This window comes from Tripterygium wilfordii, chromosome 18, assembly GCF_013401445.1.
Source record: "Tripterygium wilfordii isolate XIE 37 chromosome 18, ASM1340144v1, whole genome shotgun sequence".
Lineage (NCBI taxonomy): Eukaryota > Viridiplantae > Streptophyta > Magnoliopsida > Celastrales > Celastraceae > Tripterygium > Tripterygium wilfordii.
In genome coordinates this window covers 4,562,440-4,585,315 of record NC_052249.1, presented here as the reverse complement: position 1 = coordinate 4,585,315, position 22,876 = coordinate 4,562,440, and positions in this window count along the sequence as shown.

Below are 22,876 nucleotides of genomic sequence, written 5' to 3'. Positions count from 1 at the left end.
TTAACCCTTCTCTGATGCAGTGTCTGTCGGCTCCTTAGTTAACTAAAGCTAAGGTAGAGATTGTTAATTCATTATGAATAACTACAGAAACTTTAATACAATATCGTCTACTCATTATTTCATGAACTACTGCTAAATATTCTCTCTCAGGTGGGTTTTGTTCATACACTACTCCTATATTTTCTGTGGGTATAACTGAAGATGGTTCTGAAATTACTATTCCTTTATTGTTTGTTACTACGGGGGTGAAAATGCTTTATTTGATTCATTAATTAATAATCTTTTTCCTTTATCAACTTTGTGTTCAGATGGTCCTGCTATGTCAGTAATATCAGGAAAAGAGAACGAGGAAGAAGAAGGAGTGACTGAGTAATTAACTTCAGCTTGTAGTTCAAGAATCTCTATTCTCTGCCTAAGAGACTTTGTTTCAGATTTTAGGTTATTGACCTCTTGTTTTAAATCTTGTAAGGTTATAGGTTTGGGGGGAGAAGCTCTTTCTAAGACTTCCTTTAGAGTACAGGCAGGAAAAGTAATAATCTCCTTGGGATCTTGTTTAAAGTCCCTGGGGGTCTTATCTTTTTGTAGGTTTAAAAATTTTTCTATAGCTTCCCGCTTGGCTTGTGGATCAGCAATGGTATCAATTAAATCTAGCATAAAACTCTCATTCTGTGTAAGAGTGTTAATGCTCAAACCATTCATTTTTATGATGGCTTTATAATAATCACACTCACACTCACTCTTTTCACAGTCAGATTTGGATTGCTCAGAACAGGAGGAAGAGTCATTGATGTGGATATGATCCTCATCAGAAGAATGAGATTGTATATCAAAATCTTCATATAAGATTTTGAGGAGTTCAGCTTTATCATTATCAAGAATGGCTAATTGATTAATTCTTTGTTGTGCCCTACAATGATTTTGGTAATGACCAGGTTGACCACATTTCCAACAAACCGATTGTCTATTTCGTGGTCTGGTAGGTTCCTTAGCAGTTCTGGTACGTTTAGTACCCCATTTGGGAAAGGATTTCTTCCTATAAGGTGTAGAAACAGGTTTATCTGTCCTACGGACAAATTTAGGAGACTTTCTATAAAAATTTCTTTTCTTAAAAAATTTTTCTTTCTTGGAGGAAGAAGGTGGTTTTGGCATACTTAAATTTTATCCAAACTGTTGACAGAATTGTCCGACTTCCTTCTTACCAGTTAGCCTTTGTTTTTTAAGTTGATTTCTTAAATTCATATCATTACAAAGAGCTAATTATTTAGTACTTTCATTTATGAGACTACCATAGGAATATTGAGTTAGATCATATGTTCCACCATGGATATTCCTAAGATGAGTTTTAACTCATTCAGCAAATAAAGGAGGTAAACCTGCTAAGAACCTCTCTTTCCAAAAGACATTGTTACAATCAAGCCTCATCAAGACTCTAGTCATAAAAACGTCTTTGTACCACCGAAAATGAGTAAGAGTGGGGCATCTTAAGTTCATTAGTTGATCTTTTCCCCTATCAGCAACGTTATTAGCATCGCCTAGAAAATGGTGATAAATAGAAAGACAAAGAGTATAAACTACATCAATTTGACCATTTTCTGTTTTAACAGCATTCCTAATTTCATTCCTTTGAATTTCGGTGAGATAATGATCCCACCAACCTTTAAGTTATCCGGTAAATCCGACTGTAATAAAGCCGACGATTTGGGGATCTGTATTGCCATTGGCTCTACAGATAGTTGCAAACATTAGCATATTATGCAAAGTGTTTATCAACTGATAATCGGATTGTCCATCGACATTCCATTCATAGATAGTTCTGCTGCTATATTCAGCGACTGTATTGATGTAGTTTTCTTCAAAGAGAAGATCTTGAGGAGTTGGTCTAGGATAGTATTGCCTAGTAGGTGCAGAAGGTGGATAAGTTATCCGATTTCCTCTAGTGTTAACTGGCATGATCCTACTAGTTTGGTTTTCGATTAATTGACTTCTAAAATTTTCTAATTCTTCAGAGTCTGGATCTGTTTCTATCTCAGAATTATGAGATAGTACAGAGATGTTTCCTTTTTGCTTGTCGGAGATCTTAACTCCTTTTAGCTTATCGGCTAATCGTTTAACGAATTCTTCCGAAGGTTCATCTCCTAGATTGAATTCTTGAGAGATTTCTAGTCCTAGTCGGATTAGGGTAGGTTTAACTTCAGATTTTGCGTTTGAGGTTTGGGTTTGATTACTTGAACCTACTGGAGGAATAGACTGCACTGAAGATTTAATCTCAGTAACTTTTAATTGGTTTTCTACTCTATCCATTTGTTCCATCATTGTTTTAAGACATAGGTTAGTGTAGTTTCCCTGTTTTTGAATTTCTCCCAAATTCTTTTTAGATTCAGAAGGTACTACATATGGGCTGGCCACTATTAACCCACCTGAGAGAGAATATTTAGCAGTAGTTCATGAAATAATGAGTAGACGATATTGTATTAAAGTTTCTGAAGTTATTCATAATGAATTAACAATCTCTACCTTAGCTTTAGTTGACTCAGGAGCCGACAGACACTGCATCAGAGAAGGGTTAATATCTACTAAATACTTTGAGAAAACATCTCAAACCTTAACCACAGCTGATAACACAGACTTAAGGGTTAATTATAAGTTGTCAAATACTTATATCTGCCATGAACAAGTCTGTATAAAATTAGTGGCCTGTGGATCAGCATGGTATCAATTAAATCTAGCATAAAAATGTGAAAAACTTGTTTATGGAGAAAGTTGAGCAATTTCAAAGTATGAAATTGCATCGTTGTACTCTATTTAGTGTTCTTAAAAGTCTAACTTGCTAGTTTAGCTTTCATACAACATTTTGTAACCAAAAGATGTCAATAGACCAAGTTATGTTTGAAATTACACAAAAAAGTGAAAAGCTCGTCGATGGAAAGAGTTGAGCAAGCATCAAAGTGGACCGTTGTACTCTAATTAGTGTTCTTAGAAGTCTAACTTGCTAGTTTACCTTTTGTACAAATGTGTCATAAGGTAAAAGATTCCAATATACCTAGTTATGTTTAAAATTGCAGAAAAACTTGAAAATCTCATCTATGGAGAGAGTTGAGCAATTCCAAAGTATGAAAGTGGACTGTTGTACTCTATTTAGTGTTATTATAAGTCTAACTTCCTAGTTTCGCTTTCATAGAGCATTTCATAACAAAACGATGACCATACACCAAGTTATGTTCAGAATTGTATAAAAGCATGAAAAACTTGTCTATGGAGAGAGTTGAGCAATTGCAAAGCATCAAAGTGGACCGTTGTATTCTATTTAGTGTTCTTAGAAGTCTAACATGCTATTTTAGCTTTCACACAATATTTCGTAATAAAACGATACCCATAGACCAAGTTATATTCAAAATTATAAAAAAAAAAACATGAAAAACTCATCTATTGAGAGAGTTGAGCAATTCCAAAGCATCAAAGTGGACCATTGTACTCTAATTAGTATTCTTAGAAGTCTAACTTGCTAGTTTACTTTCGTGCAACATTTCATAAGGTAAAAAGGTGCCACCTTTTCCTTTTTAAGGTTTTACTTTAAATTTTTTATTTCTCTTATTTTAGATATTTTCTAGGGTTGTGTTGCATTCGGCTTGGGTTTGAATTTTCATGGGTTTATGGTCCAAGAAACAGGCTTTTGAATATTTGTAGGCTTGTGGGCCCGAGAAACGGGCTCTTGGAATTTTTGATTTTTGATTCTTGTATTTTTGTATATTTTTTTATTTTTTACTCATTTTTGCTTTTATTAATTATTCTTCAGCCGGACGAAAAGGCAAACAAAGGTGTAGTCAACCAAGTTTCGTACGGAAAAACTGTAAAAGGTAATGCGCGGGATCACTATGGTCATTCCCAGTTTGGCCTGCAACAAAAGAAAATGCATGGGATCTTTGGGTCATTCCTAGCTTTGCCCGTAAAAAGAAAATGCACGGGATCTGTGGGCCATTCTCGACTTGGCCTGCAAGAAAAGAAAGTGCATCGGATCTTTGGGCCATTCCCAGCTTGGCCTGTAAAGAAAATGCAAGGGATCTGTGGGCCATTCCCCACTTGGCCTACAAGTAAAGAAAGTTCATGGGATCTTTGGGTCATTCCCAGCTTGCCCTGTAAATAGAAAATGCATGGGATATGTGGGCCATTCCCGGCTTGGCATGCAAGAAAAGAAAGTGCATGGGATCTTTGGGTCATTCCTAGCTTGGCCTGTAAAGAAAATGCACAGGATCTGTGGGTCATTCCCAGCTTGGCCTACAAGTAAAGAAAGTGCATGGGATCTTTGGGCCATTCCCAGCTTGCCCTGTAAATGCTTAAAATAAAATTCACGGGATCAGTGGGTCATTCCCGGCTTGCCCAAAAATGTTTTTGATGAATTTTGTGCAAGAAAACACTCATGAATGAAACAATGTATACATATATGAAGAACATTATTTTTTTTTAAAAATAAAATTGTCCAAAGCCTCATCACTCGTATCGTCCTGCAATCATCCATCACGAGAAAACTACATCTTTCCACGACAATCAATCATTCCTACTTTCTGTATGCCACATTGCACTTATCCTTGTATCCTTCATTCTCTTTTGCCCAATTTCCTCTCAATTTTCTATTTAAGTCATATGTCCATCAAATCCATCAAAAATCTCTCAGAGGTTCTACCAAGCCTTTAGCACCTTTTAATTTCTTTTAGCTCATTGATAATCAAAAATGCCAACATCTCTCTGGTTCCACCATGCCTTTAATGCCCTTAAATTCCTTTTAGCTCTTTTACACTCAAGAATGCCAACATCTCTCCGGTTCCACCATGCCTTTAACACCTTTAAATTCCTTTTAGCTCCTGTACAGTCAAGAATGCCAAAATCTTTCAAGTTTCTGTTAAGAACAATGTCCTAATGCACTTGTCATAATTCTTTTATTACTTCACTTAATTTCAAATAAATTCAATAGCATGACGATGCTTGTACTATATGAGAATTTTACGCAAGCAATAAGAATCTTGATGAAAACAATCAATGAATTAAGAACTCAGAAATGAATGACCTCAGAGTATTGTACTAAAAATGGATAGATAATAGGAGAAACTGATTAAGTACATATATGATTCCAGAAAGGTTAGAAACAAAGGAAATAGCATAAATCTTTGCAGGATATAAATGAAATAATTCCGATTCCGCACAAAACTGCCCCAGTTTTGTGTGCACCCACTTTACAATTATACCCCTAATCATAACCAGTTCAACTGTGCATAGCCTTGCCATCTGTCAATCACTGTATTTCTCCACATTCTTCTTGACTTCTCATAAAGGCCTATGCCAATTCTCCTTAATCGTTTCTGTCACTCCTCTTCCAATCTCAATGTAACATGAAGCACCACGGAAGGGTTTCACTTCAGTAGAGACTTTTCTTTTTCCCTAATTTTTGCCTGAAGCGCTCACGAGGGGTTTTCACTCCAACGAGATTTTTGTTGCTCTAATTTTGTCTAGACAGCCCTTTTGGGTTTTCAATCTAGCGAGCTTTTTCTTTTCCTTTTTTTCTATGGGTAGTACTTTTCGGATTGCGTCTGCATTCACCGGATTAGGCAGTTCTTCTCCATCCATTCTTGTTAAAATTAATGCTCCTCCTTCAAAGGCCGCCTTCACCATATAGGGTCCCTCATAATTCGGTGTCCACTTCCCTCGATGATCTTTTTGAGGTGACAAAATCATTCTCAACGCTAAATCTCCTTCCCCGAAATTGCAAGGTTGAACTTTCTTATTATGTGCTTTCATCAATCTTATTTGGTACAATTGCCCTTTGCAAATTGTTCATAACCTTCGTTCTTCAATCAAATTCAACTGTTCATATCTTGTTCGAGTCCATTCCGATTCTTCCAAATTTGTCTCCAGAATTACTTGAAGGGATGGAATCTCTACTTCAATAGGCAAAATCGCCTCCATACCATACACCAAAGAGAAAGGAGTCTCTCCGGTAGATGTGCGTATTGATGTCCGGTAACCATATAGAGCAAAAGGGAGTTTCTCATGCCAATCTTTGTAATTCTCTATCATCTTCCCGATAATCTTCTTAATATTCTTATTCGTCGCTTCAACAACACCATTCATCTTTGGGCGGTATGGCGTTGAATTATGGTGATTAATTTTGAATTGGTCACAAAAATCCTTCACCATTAGTAATAATCCTTTCTGGGACTCCATATCGACAACACAATCACTTTCCTCAAAAATCGAACAACCACGCTACTCGTCACATTAGAATATGAAACGGCCTCCACCCATTTGGTAAAATAATAGATATCAACCAAAATGAAATGATGCCCGTTAGAAGCCTTCGGCTCAATTGGACCGATGACATCTAAACCCCACATTGAGAAAGGCCACGGTGATATCAACACATGTAATGAGTTAACGGGGACATGCATTCTGTTGGCACTTGTGACATCTATTTGCATAACTTATACAGTCTTTCTCCATACTTAACCAATAATACCCTACACTAATAATCTTTCGTGCCATTGCACATCCACTGGAGTGAGTCCCACATATTCCTTCATGAATTTCCTCCATAATTTGTTTAGCCTTAGCAACATTAACACAACGTAGGAAAAAATCTCATCATTCCTTTTGTAAAGAACATTTCCGCTCAGGAAGAAAGATCTTGACAATCTCTTGATGGTGCGCTTATCATTCTCTGATGCCCCTGATGCATATTCTTTCTTTTCAATATACTATTGAATATCATGATACCGTGGCTTACCATCAGGCTCTTCCTCCAAATTTGAACAATAGCCTCGGACCTCTCGTTTCTCAATTTTAATCACTTGTACTTCACCTCTTGGGTCTACATCGAACATTACTGCCAAAGTTGCCAAAGCATCTGCTATTTGATTCTTTTCCCTTGGGATATGATCCAACTCCACCCAATCGAAAAACTTGATTAACTTTTTAATATGCTTGTAGTATGGAATGAGTTTGTCATCTTTGGTTTCTCATTCATCATTCAATTGCCTAATCACCAATTATGAATCACCATAGACCTGTAGCCTTTTAATCTTCATATCAATAGCAGCTTGAATTCCCATCGTACGTGCTTCATACTCAGCCACATTGTTGGTACATTCAAAATACAACTTAGCTGTAAATGGGATAACATTTTCTTCAGGTGATATCAATACTGCACCAATTCTGCATCCCATAATATTAGAAGCACTATCGAACAACATAGTCCATTTTGCCAAACATTTCTGATTCCTCTCTTCTATCGACACATTCATGACATCAATATCTGGAAATTTCAAGTCAATAGACTGAGCATCAATAATCGCTCCATCTGCCAAATAATCTGCTATTGCACTTCCTTTATTCGCCTCTTGTGTGACATACAAAATATCATATTTCGACAGTAACATTTGCCATTTGGCTACCCTTCCTGAAAGAGATGGTTTCTCAAAAATGTATTTGATAGGATCCATCCTGGAAACTAACCATATAGTGTGATAAAGCATATATTGTCTGAGTTGATGCCCAGCCCAAACCAAAGAGCAACAAGTCTTCTTCAATATTGAATAATTTATTTCACAACTAGTAAATTTCTTGCTTAAGTAATAAATGTCATGCTCTATCCTTCTAGATGAATCGTGTTGTCCGAGCACACATCCCATCGAACTATCTAAGACAGTCAAATAGAGAATAAGTGGCCTACCAGCCACAAGAGGCATCAACACTGGAGGACTTTTCAAGTACTGCTTAATCTTTTCAAATGCCATCTGACAATCTTCATTCCACTCAGTTGAGTTGCTCTTACGCAGCAATTTAAAGATAGGTTCACAAGTAGCCGTCAACTGTGAAATAAATCGAGCAATATAATTCAACCTCTTTAAGAAACCCCTGACCTCCTTTTCTATGAGAGGAGGAAGCATCTCCAAGATTGCTTTCACTTTATTAAGATCTACTTCGATTCCTTTCCTACTTATAATGAAACCTAGCAATTTCCCCGAGGTTGCCCCAAATGTGCACATAGCTAGATTCAGCTTCAATTGATGCTTCCTTAATCAATCAAACAACTTCTGGAGGTTCACGATAAGATCTTCACCTTCCTTAGATTTTGCTATCATATCATCAACTTAGACTTCAACTTCTCTGTGCATCATGTCATGAAACAAAGTAACCATGGCCCTTTGGAAGGTAGCATCGGCGTTCTTCAAACCAAACGGCATGACTTTATAACAAAAAGTTTCCCACAAAGTAATAGAAGTCATTTTCTCACTATCCTCAGGCCCCATCTTGATCTGATTATAACCTGAAAATCCGTCCATGAAAGAGAAAGTATAATGCTTTGTCGTATTATCCACTAAAACATCGATGTGAGGAAGATGAAAGTTATCCTTCGGGCTTGCGCGATTAAGGTCCCTATAGTCAACGTACATCTGAACTTTACCATCCTTTTTGGGGATAGGTATAATATTCACCACCCATTCTGGATATCACGCCACTGCTAAACAGTCAGCGTCAAACTGCTTCTTCACTTCATCTCTTATCTTCAAAAGCATGTCTGCTTTCATTCTCCTAAGCTTCTGTTTCACTGGGGTACATTCTGGAATCAATGGCAACTTGTGAACAAAAATGTATGTATCCAGACCGGGCATGTCTCGATAAGACCATGCAAAAATATCTTAGTAATTATGTAATAAATCTATCAACTTCTTCTTGCTTTCTCCTTCAAAGGATGCTCCTACCTTAACCTCCTTTTTCTCTGTTTCAGTTCCTAAATTCACAACTTCTGTTATCTCTTGGTGCGGCGGTATTATTTTCTCTTCTTGACTAACTTGTCTTAACATCTTAGGAAAAATCTCTACTTCTTCATCTATTTCGTAGTCAGATTCAACATTACTAATGGATGCATCAAAATCTGGTTCATTAACTTCGTCCTCTTCATTATCATCATTTTCAATCTTATTAAAGAAATGAATGAAAGTGTATTGAGAATGGAGGATAAAAACTTGAATGGAGATAAAGAAGCATGAATATGTCAAAAGACTTTCATTTCATGGAAAAATGAAGTATGTACAAAGATAGAACATGCAATCGCCATACTATAAAATTTATTGAAAGCAAAATAAGCATACTCATTACAAAAGACCCAAACGAAGGCCATGAGCTGGGCCAATGATGGTAGTGCATTCGGGATTACTCTTGCGGGCTCTTGAGAGATACTGGGAGCTCTAGACTAGTCCAGTTGCCCAGTTTGAAATTTGAAAGACGCGAGATGACAAAGAAAGGTCTAGCGGTCGAACTCTGTTCCTCTTCCAGCACAGCAACTTGAAACTCTTCAAATTGATCACATAAATTTACAAAAATTGCCCCATTGCATCAATCGAGCTTTCAAATGGCAGTTTTCCAAAAACTGCCCCATTATTGTTAGGTGTAAAATACACCTATTTTCTAGGCTTAACGTTAGTATTTTTCTATGTTGTTTAGTGCAAAATACTGCCCATATTGGTATTTTTATGAACAGGTACTACTGGAGGGTAAAGCTGGCAATGGATAGAATTTGTAACCTGTTTTGCGGCCTATTGCGGCCGCAGAACGCCGGAATTAGTCTGCACGTTTAAGTTGCTTATGTGGTAAATACAGTTGGGACAACTTAGGGTTTTAAAGCTATATAAAGGGGCTCATGTGCTGGGGAGAATACACGCTGTAGTGGGTGAAAACAGAAACCTAATTCGGACAAAGAGTGACGGCAAGAAGGAGGAGAGGAGGCACATCAAGCTTCGGCAAATCTCAATTCTCCCATTGATTTGAACATTGTTAATGAGTATCTTTATGGTTTTTATTATGATTATGTGTAGCTAAACTCTTTTCTAGCTAAGGTTTGGTAATTCTTCTACCATAAACCTTGTGCACAGATTTGATTGACAATCAGACTAAGTTTAATTCTTTGTTCTCTGGATTGATTGGTTATTTCTTATTGTTATGCATGCCTGATCAACATCATAATTCTAGGAATTGTTAGTTAAACATATTCGGTTGACCATGACCGGTGTTTGACGAAGTAACAAGAACTTGCGTAAGATCCAAGTTTTGGGAACATAGAACATAATTGATTGGGTAATAGACCATTATCCTAAATTGTGCAACTGTAGTGCTTATGCTTGTCTTAGGAAACTCTTAGGATAGACCAACCAAGACTCCTTTGATAAGAAAAGATCTTGCAACTGGACCAAAGTCAAAATCGTTGTTTAGGGAAATCTAATTGACTGCAGCTGGACCAAGGCCTTTCAATTGACATTGTTAAACTTTTAAATTGTGTGATTGCGTATTAATTTGTATGCACAGATGGAGGTAGTTGCCATGCCAAACCCAAGCTAGTTTTCATCTATTGATATTTAGTTCAACTTTATTTAGTTAGTTAATATTAGAAGCACCTGATATTTATTCTACACTATTGTTAGTAGTTATAGTTGGTAATTAATACAGTCCTCATGGATTCGACCTCATTCACTATTTTACTGTCAGACGGCACGTACACTTGCGAGTGGGATAAACCCGTCAGTATTGAGTTGCAAGTATTCCTTGCAAGAAAAAGTATCGATCAAGTTTTTGGCGCCGTTGCCGGGGACTGTTAAGTTTATTATCTGTTGTTTCTTACGGCAGTAGTGTATTTATTTAGTTTATTTTTCCTACTTAAACGTACTAAAAAAAAATTCTTGAGCAGGTCCAGAATTGTCTCTTAAATTGCATGGTCAATACTCATTCTCAACATAAGCCACTAGAAGAATTTGACCTAGAAATTGAAAGAATTGCTAGAGCTTTGAGGCAAAGAAACATGGCTGAAAATCCATCTAATCGAGAGATTCAAGTTGCTGGTGGCGCTGGGAATGCTGAGGGTAATGCACGAATACCCATGATGAACAGATATATCCCACAGAACATTGCCCAGCCATCATGTATCATATACCAACCTACGGGAGCAGCTAATGTGAGCTTATCGCCCCAATTGCTGAATTCTGTGCCACATTATGAGGGGTGGTTCGATGAAGATCCACATCAACATCTGAAGGATTTTACCGATCTTTGTCGGACTCAACATATGACAGGGATGTCTACTGATAATCTGAAACTGATACTCTTCCCCTTCACTCTTAGAGGAGAAGCCAAGATGTAGTACAACTCTATTGAAGCAAGTACTATTGGCACATGGGAGCAAATGGCTACCAAATTCTTAAGGGAATTTTTTCCAGCCCATAGAACCAAGCAGCTGGTGCGAGAAATTCAAAATTTTCAGGAAAAAGATGGTGATTTATTCTATGAGGCTTGGAAAGATTTCAAGAGCCGCTTAACTCATTGCCCAACTGATAATCTGCATAAGGATGATGTTGTGCTGCACTTCTATGAAGGGTTGAATGAGGTTAATAGGATGAAGGTTGATTCAGCTTGTAATGGAGTGTTGATGCGGAAAAGTAGTGAGGAAGCGATGGAGCTATTCGAAGAATTGAGCGAAGATTCTCAACAATTTTCTACACGGGGTAGAAGCTCAACAAAGAAGCCAGGCATGTACGAAGTAAGTGCTGACACTATGGTACAAGTTGAGATGGGAAATATCAATCAAAAAATTGACATGATCGTTGAAGCCATGAAGGGAATGAATATGAAAGCTTCGGTGCCAACAAAGCCAGTTACTGTGTGTGCTATTTGTTCAAATAATGATCATGTGACTGAAGCCTATCCATTGACTTCTATGACGGACCAAGAACAAGCCAATTACTTGGGGCAAGGAAATTTCAATATGAGAAATCAAGCTTATCCATGGCGTAACCACCCAAATTTCTCATGGAGGAATGAACAAAATTCGACTAAAACAGCAGCTCCTGCACAGCAACCAGCAATGAGGATTGACCTGGAGATCACAATGATGCAATTCATGCAACAAACAACTCAAGCCATTCAAAAATTAGAGACTCAAGTAGGACAAATGGCTAAGGAGATGAGTGAAAGAAAGAAGGGAGAATTACCTTCACGCCCTTGAATAACCCAGCTGGGCAACCAGAGCAATTGAAAGTTTTAACAACTCTCTGCAGTGGCAAACAAATTAACAAGACAGAGCAGCTGCAAACAGAGACTACAAACTGCAGTAAAGCTATAGATAGGGTTCAAACAGGCTACAAAACTGCACCAGTGGAGACACAGGAATGGGAAAGAGATCCTCCACCTTTCCCGCAAAGGTTTGCCAAAAAGAAAACTAATTCTAAAGCATTAGATATTTTTGAGAAATTACATAAGGTGGAAATTAATATTCCATTTCTTGATGCTATTAAACAAATTCCTTCTTATGCTAAATTTCTTAAAAAATGTTGTACTCAAAAGAGAAAATTTGCTGCACATGAAAAAATTGCTTTGAAAGAAGAAGTTAGTGTTGTGTTGTTAAACAAACTCCCACCAAAGCTTAAAGATCCTGGTAATTTTACCATACCATGTAAAGTGGGAAATCAATTTTTTGAAATGGCACTATTAGACTTTGGAGCAAGCATCAATATGTTACCTTACTCTGTCTATGAAAAACTTGGGTGGGAGAGCTCCAAGAGACCTCTATAATTTTGCAATTGGCCGACCGTAGTGTCAAAAGACCTAAAGGGATTTTAGAAGATGTCTTGATAACTATGAATGACTTGATCTTGCCTGCTGATTTTGTTATGTTGGATATGGAGGATAGTCCTAGATCCTCATCTTTACCTATTATTCTTGAACGACCTTTTATGATTACCGCTGACATGAATATTAGTGTGAAAAGGGGGACTATAACTATGCAGGTGAATGACAAAGAACTGGAATTTCGTGTGTTTGATGCTCTCAAATCTCATGATTATCATAATGATTGTTTTAATGTTGATACTATACATGATCTTGTAAGTGAGGTGTTTCAGGTTACCAGTATTGATCCAGTTGAAGCAGTGGTGGCGTATGGTTTGAATGAGAACAATTTCTGAAGGAATTTTGGAGAATGATGACCGAATAGATGAGGTTATCCAAGCATTCCAATTGAACCAGCCCTATGGTGGTAAGACTACTCCTCCTTTTGAGCAACTGACGCCTACTAATACATCTTTTGTTCCCTCAACAGTTAAAGCTCCTGATTTGGAGCTGAAGCAGTTGCCTAGTCACTTGAAATACATCTATTTGGGTAAGAACAACACTTTACCCGTGATAGTGGTTGCAAATCTAAGTTTGGGGGAGGAAGAAAAGTTGATCCGAATTTTGAGGAAGCATAAGACAGCTCTTGGGTGGACCATCGTTGACATAAAGGGGATCATCACAATTGGGTGTGTGCACCAGATTTTGTTGGAGAATGATGCAAAGCCCACTAGGGAGGCACAAATGCGATTGAATTCGCATATGAAAGAAGTTGTCAAAGCTGGAGATAGGCGTCGCTTGCAACTAAACAAGCTTGAAGAATTACGGCATAAAGCCTATGAGAATGCAAAGTTGCATAAGGAGCGAGCCAAGAGGTACTATGACAAGAAGCTTGTGCGGAAAAAATTTTATGTTGGGCAGAAGGTGTTAGTGTATAAATCTCATTTGAAACTTTCTCCGGGAAAGCCCAAATCAAAGTGGCATGGCCCGTATGTAATACAAGTTGTGTTTCCTCATGGTGCATTAGAATTAAAACACTAAGATTCTGATCAAACATTCAAGGTTAATGGCCATCGAGTGAAGCCTTATTGGGAGAATGTACAAGTTCCCGTGGATGAAGTGGTATTCCTTCACTCTATTGATCTCTGACAGAGTCCAAGACTATGTCCGGCTGAAGACAATAAATTTAGCACTTCATGGGAGGTAACCCATGTGGAAAAGGAGGACCATTTTGACAACTTAAATCAGCTAAGTCTCTCTTCATTTTCCTTCACTTAATTTTGTTATTTATTTTCGTCATCACAAATTTTCGTTTTGTTCTTTCTTTTTAAACATTGGGGACAATGTCGATTTCAAGTTTAGGGGAGAGGGAATTTGCTTTTGTTGACAAATTTTGAAAAAAATTTTGAAATTGTTTTGAGAAGAGAATTGGCATACTGGTGCTTAATTGTTATGAAGTGCTTTTGAGACTGATGGTGTGATTATTTGCATAATCTTTTGCAATGAATGTCTGCTTAGTTTACACATTATTTGCAACACCAATTAACTTGTGAGAAGCCTTCAGAAAATTTTGTGTGCTATGAATTTCATGACTGTGTATAGCTAGAACTTGCATTAGACCATCTGAAGTAAATGCTAAGTTTTCATTCTTTGAAAGTGATGAAGGCAATCTTTGTAAATTTTGGCCTATCTTGAACCTTGCTTTTGCTCCCAGTCCTTTGATTGCATATTCTTCTCTTGCAATAAACTTTCCCATCTTTGTGATGTGTTATGCATGTTTCATAAGTTATAAAGATAGAATTCCATCATGAGGCTATCGTTTGGAAGGTGATTGATAAGATGAGGAGGAGTTTAAGTATGGTGTTTGAAAGAAGGCAGTTCTGAATATTAAAAGATGTGTATAATAGAGTTCTGGGGAATTTGTAACCTGTTTGTGACCTAAGTACTACCTGAAGCTCACACAAAAATTGAAGACTCAAATCTGAAGTAGCCAGTTCAAAAAAAAAAAAGCTGAAGTCTCTCAAGAAAAAAAATTCTAATAAGGTTTGCTCGTGATTCAAGATCTATCTATGGTTACCAGAGGTTGAAGGAGGGACAAGAAGCGGGCGTGTAAGAAGCAGCGATTTGAGGCTCAACAGAGGGAGATGTTTGATTTGATTCGTGACGGGACCTCCTTGCCCTGATTTTATTTGGTTGATATGTTGATGATCTCACTAATTTTGGTGATACTCTGACTTGTTAGTTTGGAGGAGTGGAAGCTCTTGTTATTATATTATGTTGGTTGGTTAGATGGAGTTAGGATTAGTCTTATGATGGATGCCTATTTTTGAGACTCTATGGTATATGGCATGATCATCACATGTTTTGTTTGAACTGTACCTTTATCTAGCCTATGCTATTCCTTGAAGCTTATCCTTGTTACATTGAACTTACTTGTGATTGGATTATGATAACTTTAGTTTGAATCCAATTTGTATTTATTTTGTGCATCTTTGAGCCTTCCTTAGCCAAATTTCTTGCCCCCAATAAAGTCCTTTTGATTTATTGAATGAGAATTTTATCGTGAAGTAAGGTTGGTGGACATGCAAGCATATGGCTACAGGTTATGAGTTCATAAGAGAGTAAACACTACCCTTATACACTTGAGTGAAAATTTTCTTTTATATATTATGTGTGTACCTTTGTGAGGGTGTGTGAACATAAGTGTGTAAACTGGAGTAGTTGTGAGCAGATTTTAGGTTGTGCAATTCTCTACCAGACGTCAACGTTGCATTGAAATAATGAGAAAGTACTTGTACTGCTAATTCTTGATTGAAGTTTTTCAAATGATGCTTAAATAGTTTAAACTTTTTCTTGATTGCTTGCTTGAGGACAAGCAAGGTTGAAGTTTGGGGGATTTTGTTAGGTGTAAAAGACACCTATTTTTCTAGGCTTAAAGTTAGTATTTTTCAACGTTGTTTAGTGCAAAATACTGTCCATATTGGTATTTTTATGAACAGGTACTACTGGAGGGTAAAGCTGGCATTGGATAGAATTTGTAACCTGTTTTGCAACCTATTGCAGCCGCAGAACGTGGGAATTAGTCTACACGTTTAAGTTGCTTATGTGGCAAATACAGCTGGGCCAACTTAGGGTTTTAAAGCTATATAAAGGGGCTCATGTGCTGGGGAGAATATACGCTGTAGTGGGTGAAAACAGAAACCTAATTTGGACAAAGAGTGACGGCAAGAAGGAGGAGAGGAGGCACATCAAGCTTCGGCAAATCTCAGTTCTCCCATTGATTTGAACATTGTTAATGAGTATCTTTATGGTTTTTATTATGATTATGTGTAGCTAAACTCTTTTCTAGCTAGGGTTTGGTAATTCTTCTACCATAAACCTTGTGCACAGATTTGATTGACAATCAGACTAAGTTTAATTCTTTGTTCTCTGGATTGATTGCTTATTTCTTATTGTTATGCATGCCTGATCAACATCATAATTCTAGGAATTGTTAGTTAAACATATTCGGTTGACCATTACCCGGTGTTTGATGAAGTAACAAGAACTTGCGTAAGATCCAAGTTTTGGGAACATAGAACATAATTGATTGGGTAATAGACCATTATCCTAGATTGTGCAACTGTCGATTTCCTAGTGCTTATGCTTATCGTACGAAACTCTTAGGATAGACCAACCAAGACTCCTTTGATAAGAAAAGATCTTGCAACTGGACCAAAGTCAGGATCGCTGTTTAGGGAAATCTAATTGATTGCAGCTGGACCAAGGCCTTTCAATTGACATTGTTAAACTTTTAAATTGTGTGATTGCGTATTAATTTGTGTGCACAGGTGGAGGTAGTTGGCAAGCCAAACCCAAGCTAGTTTTCATCTATTGATATTTAGTTCAACTTTATTTTGTTAGTTAATATTAGAAGCACCTGATATTTATTCTACACTATTGTTAGTAGTTATAGTTGGTAATTAATACAGTCCTCGTGGATTCGACCCCATTCACTATTTTACTGTCAGACAGCACGTACACTTGCGAGTGGGATAAACCCGTAGGTATTGAGTTGCAAGTATTCCTTGCAATAAAAAGTATCGCTCAAGTATCAGCCAAACTTATCTTGTTCTGCATCCCTCCATAAACAAAATTATCATAAAGCCAGGGAATCAATTTCTTTTCAATTTCCAATTCTTTCCTTCTAGACGAGCAAACCTATTCGCTTGCTTTTCTACCTATGCCCGATTCCTGTCAGCCCTGGTTGGCTTATAACCCAAACCCCAACGTTCTGGATGTTTCACCATCTCCACTGGCTTCTTAATTCCCTATCAATTCTTACCAAGTCCTTCTCCCGGGCAAAAGCCCTTTTTCAACATAAATTTTGCTACATTTTTTGTAACATTGGATATCTGCTGCTTCAAGGGAGAACGTCCTTCTTTCACATAGCTAGCGTCAGCAATTTCAAAAGATTGGAATGAACTTTCAATCCCCTCCGTTGAAGCATCAATAGGAGAATTATTGGACAAGCTGACAACCATCCATTCTGACTGACCCTTTACTATATAAACCCTTCCATCATGAGCAAACTTGAGCATCTGGTGCAATGATGATGGAACAGATCCCGCAGTGTGAATCCAAGGTCGTCCCAATAGGCAACTCTAGGTTGGTGAAATATCCATTACCACAAACGGCACATTAAACATTACACTTGCAACTTCTAAAGATATTCCGATTTCTCCCATAATTTCTCTACAAGTTCCGTTAAATGCCTTCACCACCATCGGCACTTGTCTTAAATAAGATCTACATTCAACATCTTCTTAAAAGTCTCCTTTGGTAAAATATTGAGTGATAACCCATTATCTACCAAGATACTTGCTAGCTCCTTTCCCCGACATATGGCTGAAATGTGCAAAGCTTTGTTGTGCCCCATCCCTTTAGGCGGAATATTATCTTCAGCAAAGGATAACAGATGGGAGGCCAACACATTTCCCACAATGCCATTAAAAGAGTCTGTAGGAATCTTGTCTGATACATACGCCTGTTTTAACATCCTCATCAAGACTTGTCGATATGGTTCAAAACTCATTATCAACTCCAAGATTGAAATCTTTGCAGGAGTTCTCTTCAATTGATCCACTACCATGTACTCACTCTGCCGAATAATTTTCAAGAACTCTTGAACTTCCACATCAGTTACAACTTTCTTTTTCTCTTCTGGACGTACAAAAAGTCTTTCTTCTGGAATAGAACCTAATCCTTCAACTTCAGGTATTGCCTTCCCCTTTCTTTTGCATTCAGCTTCAAGATCCATAACCGGATTCCCTTCTGACTCATTTCTCACGTAACATCTCTTACTTTGGGTAACTTCACTAACACCAGAAATATTATCTACCATTTCTCCTTGCTTTCCAAGAACTCCTGCTTCATAATTCCATGGCACAACCTTGTCATTTTTGTGCAAAGGATCTATCTTTGGATCGGTGGCCCAACTGGTGGTGCATCCTCCACATGATACTGTAAGACAAATTACGAAGCACAATTCGGCCTAGGCCCTTGTAGTATCCTCCGATGACGTTGATGTCATTGAATTGGCCTTTAACCTCTTATTCAAACATTATCAATTTCAAATCCATCAGTTCTTGTACCTTCTCCTGAAAGCCATAACAACCCTCAATGGCATGTCCCTTCTGTCCCTTATGGAACTCACAAATCTTAGTTGCATCGTAAGATCCATACTGAACGGGCGTGTCCATTGTTTCTTTTTCAACCAATACCTCATTTCTCAAAACTTCAAACAATTGGCCCAAAGGCATTGAAATTTCTGAGACCCATTTCTTAACAGCACGAGATTCGTCGACACAATTCACACCTCCATTTTCATGATTAGGTAACGGGTTATTGTTAACATTTGGCTTATCCACAGTATTCAGGTTAAGCCATTTCGCTTTCAATATCACTTGTCTTAATCTGTTGAATGTCACGCATGCTTCTATTGAATGGCCTAGTGTACCCTCGTGGTAAAGATATATGGAATCTGGGTCACACCAGGGAGGATATGGAGGCGGACCCGGTATTGGTACTATTGCCCCTTGGGCTTGTAACTTGGTGAAACACTCAACATATGTCATAGGTATAGGATCAAAATGTTCAACTGGCCTTCTGGGTCTTGGGTTTTGGAAATTTGGGAGAGGGTTTTGGTAGATGTTTGGGTTTTACAGCTATTGATTGGGAGGTGATGCATTGAATTGAGATGGATAAGAGTTTGGAGGGTGATTATAGTATGCTCCTAGGCTAGACATCCTGGGGGCATTGCTCCTTGGGCGATAATCCGAAGTAGGTGCATTATAAACGGCTGGATTTGAATCAAATTTCACAGAATGCACTTCAGTCTTTTTGCCTTTACTTCCTTTAGTTGGGTCTAGTTTGTCAAGGGTATGATAGTGCAGGGTACCCCTCTTCATACAATGTTCAACTCGTTCTCCTGCTTGTATCATATCAGCTAGGTTATTATGACTGCCTCTAGTCAAATTAGAAGTATAAGGCTCCTTAAGAGCGTCAATAAAAGCATTCAACAAATCCTTTTCTGAAAGTGGTGGAATTATCTGTGCTGCCAAATCCCTCATTCGATGAGCAATCTCCCTGAAACTTTCTCCATTCTTCATTACTGTGTTCTATAGATCATAAATGATAGGGATCTTCTCTTCATTGTGCTTATATTGCTTCATAAACATTTCAGCTAAATCCTCCCACGAAGATACTGATGAAGGATTAAGGGTATTGAACCACCTTTGAGCTGCCCCAGTCAGGCTATCTTGGAAATAATGCACCAACACTTTCTCATCACTTGCATATGGCTGCATACGCTGACAATACATCGTTAAATGATCGAACAGAATTCCAGTGCCATCAAACAAGCTAAATTTTGGTAGTACAAAATCGTGCGGGATATTCAAATTCCTCACGAGGCACAAATTGACTGGGTTCAACATTCCAGCAGCATTGAAACCCTCCATGGCCCTTAATCGCTTTTCCAACTTCATGATTGCATCCATTGAATTACTTTCTTCATTCTGAACTCCATCAGTCACTACTCCGCTAATGAAAACTCCCGCGGTATCATCATTGATTAGGAACGGATTATCATGCACATGAGTCTCAACTGGATGAATATACGTCGGGTTCTGAATCATTGCCATATGTGGACACTCTTGACGTCATCCTGTTTCAATTGAAATATGTGTTGACAATATTATCAAACCAAATTGCAATGATTGTGCCTATGTGAATGCCATAGGAAAAGGAATCAGTAATGGAAATTACAATTAAAAATGTGTAAAACAAGACATTAGCATTAAATACCAATAAATCATACAAAAATAGAATATGCCATCACATGGGGTAACCTAAATTTATGGAGGTTTCGAACATGGAACTAGGGCTTTATAAAGTGCATGTGTAAGTTTATCTAACTACTTCGCGAGGTCTCGGTTCAGGTTGCTTTTAAAATCCCAACTATTAGGACAAAAGCTCCTCCCTTAACTTTTAAGAGAAGTCAATCCGATGATACAGAATCTCACGAGAATAGTGGTCAACCCTCTCTAATGCTAAAGGTAGAGGCCGGGTGGTAGGCTATAGTGAATGTAAGTGTATGAGATGACAAAAAAAACTACCACAGCAAAATAGATCAACATCTATAACATATAAAGGAAACAAACAATTAACCATACAAAAAGAAGTAATCATAGCCAATCAATTAATCACATGGGCTTGACCCTCTTAGGTTTAAAAAACCTGGTTTCCCTAACAGAGTCGCCAGTTGTCGCAACCGGGGTCACGAAGCAAATCGGCGATGGAGGATGAAAAAACATTTAGAGTCGCCACCAATTGTTTTAAGGTGCAATTGGACATCCTAAAGACCTATGAACCAGAGAAAATGGGTACGAGGATCGATTGAGTGTGGGGAAGGTGTTAGGCACCCCACAACTCCCATTTGAAAACAGTTACCCTAATTAATTTAATGTTATCTCATGGAAACTTGCTCTTTGCAAGATATAATTGTTTTGAGAAAAAGTTCATATGAAAAATACTATCAACTTATGATAGTTTTGGAAAAAGGTTTGGAATAATACTATCAACTTATGATAGTTTTTGAAAAAAAGTTTGGAATAACACTATCACCTTATGATAGTTTTTGAAAAAAGTTTGGAATATTACTATCAACTTATGATAGTTTTTGAAAAAAAGTTTCAATTATTACTATCAACTTATGATAGTTTTGGAGAAAATTTTGGAAAACACTATCAACTTAGGATAGGTTTAAAGAAAATACCCACTTATGGTATAAATTAGATTTAATTTTAAATACCAACTTATGGCATAAATGGACTATTGGGAAAGTGTCACTTATCAATTTAAACTTATTGTCAACTTATGCCGAACAAAATTAGACAAGGTCCATATCCAAATAAAGAAAACCAACTTATGATTTTCTTAATTGAAATGACCTAGATTCAAATTCGAGCTTACACATTCATACTCCATACCCATATAAATAATCCAAATAATAAATGTCCAAATTATACAAACCAACATGAATGAAATAAATTACCCAACATAGGGCCAAATATACATACGTAAAATAAAAATAAAGAATTGCAATGACTCAAACAAAATCCCAAAATTGCTTGAGCTTCCATTGATCCCGGCCCAAATAGAGTCCAACTCAATTCCAAACGGAGCCAAGCCCCAATCCACGTCGCAACCCAAACACAAAGATGGGGGTTAAAATTGAATACTCATATATAAATCAAGATTTAAATCAAAATTGCATACTCATATGTAAAACACAATTTTTCCATTTTAATACCGATCCATTTTGCCACATACATAAAGTCTATGTTCTATATTTATCTGGTCAATTAATCGTTAGTGACAAAATGAACAAAAACACACCCTAAGCCATGATGAACCAGTAGATATAGCAAACAATACACGGATACAATAAACAAACATGCTCGGGCCAGTTTTCGTAATGAACCAATAGATATAACAAAGTCATATATCAACACCAGCGAGCGAACAAACATAAACCATATTTCATTCAAATCAAGCTTATCACCACAAACCACATACAACAAACAGAGTCCAAGACACAAGCAAACATATACCAGGAACCCATGCAAACCACATGCAGAACCTCCGTTGCTCATCATCAGCAAAACCAACGATGTGAACCAGATTTAATGCGCCATGGAACAAAGCAGCCAACACATGCACATCAAAAATATATCCAAAAAAAATTGCAGAGATAAAACAAACAAAACAAAACCAAAAAAAATAGAACCGGATGCATAGAATCAGAGAAAGATAGAAGTATGTGCAAGCCTTTACCTCCTTGGAGAAATAAGAATAGAGAAAACAGAACACCCTTCTTCTCCTTTCGTTTCTCTTGGTTTCCGGTAGCGGTTCCTCTCTTCTCCTGGTTCCCCTCACTTCTTTTTTCCTCTCTTCTCTCCTCTTTCTTTCTCTCGGTTTCTTCTCATTTCTCTATTTTTTTTCCTCTCTCCTGTGGCTGCCTCCTTCTACCCTCTGTTTCTTCTTTGTTTTATGTGGCTACTCTTTGTATTCACTTGATGGTATCTCCCTCTCTTTTGTGTGACTCCTCTTTATATCTTTTTTCCTTTGCTTCTTTTACCCCTTTATCCCTTAAACCCTATTTCTTCTCTCTTTAGAAACCCTAAAAACTACCCTTTTGTATTTTTCATTCTTTTTAGAAAACCCTAAAAAGTGCCACATTTTCCTTTTTAAGGTTTTATTTTAAATTTTTTTAATTCTCTTATTTTAGATATTTTCTAGGGTTTAGTTGCATTGGGCTTGGGTTTTGAATTTTCATGGGTTTATGGTCCAAGAAACGGGCTTTTGAATATTTGTAGACTTGTGGGCCCGAGAAACTTGCTCTTGGAATTTTCTATTTTTTATTCTTGTATTTTTGTATTTTTTTTATTTTTTACTCATTTTTGCTTTTGTTAATTATTCTTCAGCCGGATGAAAACCAATTACTACAATCACTAATTATCAAGTAAGTAAGAACTAAACTAAGTATGTAAGTATCTATGTATACAAACTAAAATGGATCAAATATAAGCAACCGTCCCCGACAACGGCTCCATAAACTTGTTGGGTCTAAATTAACCTTACTAGCAGGTGTACTAGTCGGCGACTATATCATAATGATAAGCAAGGGTCA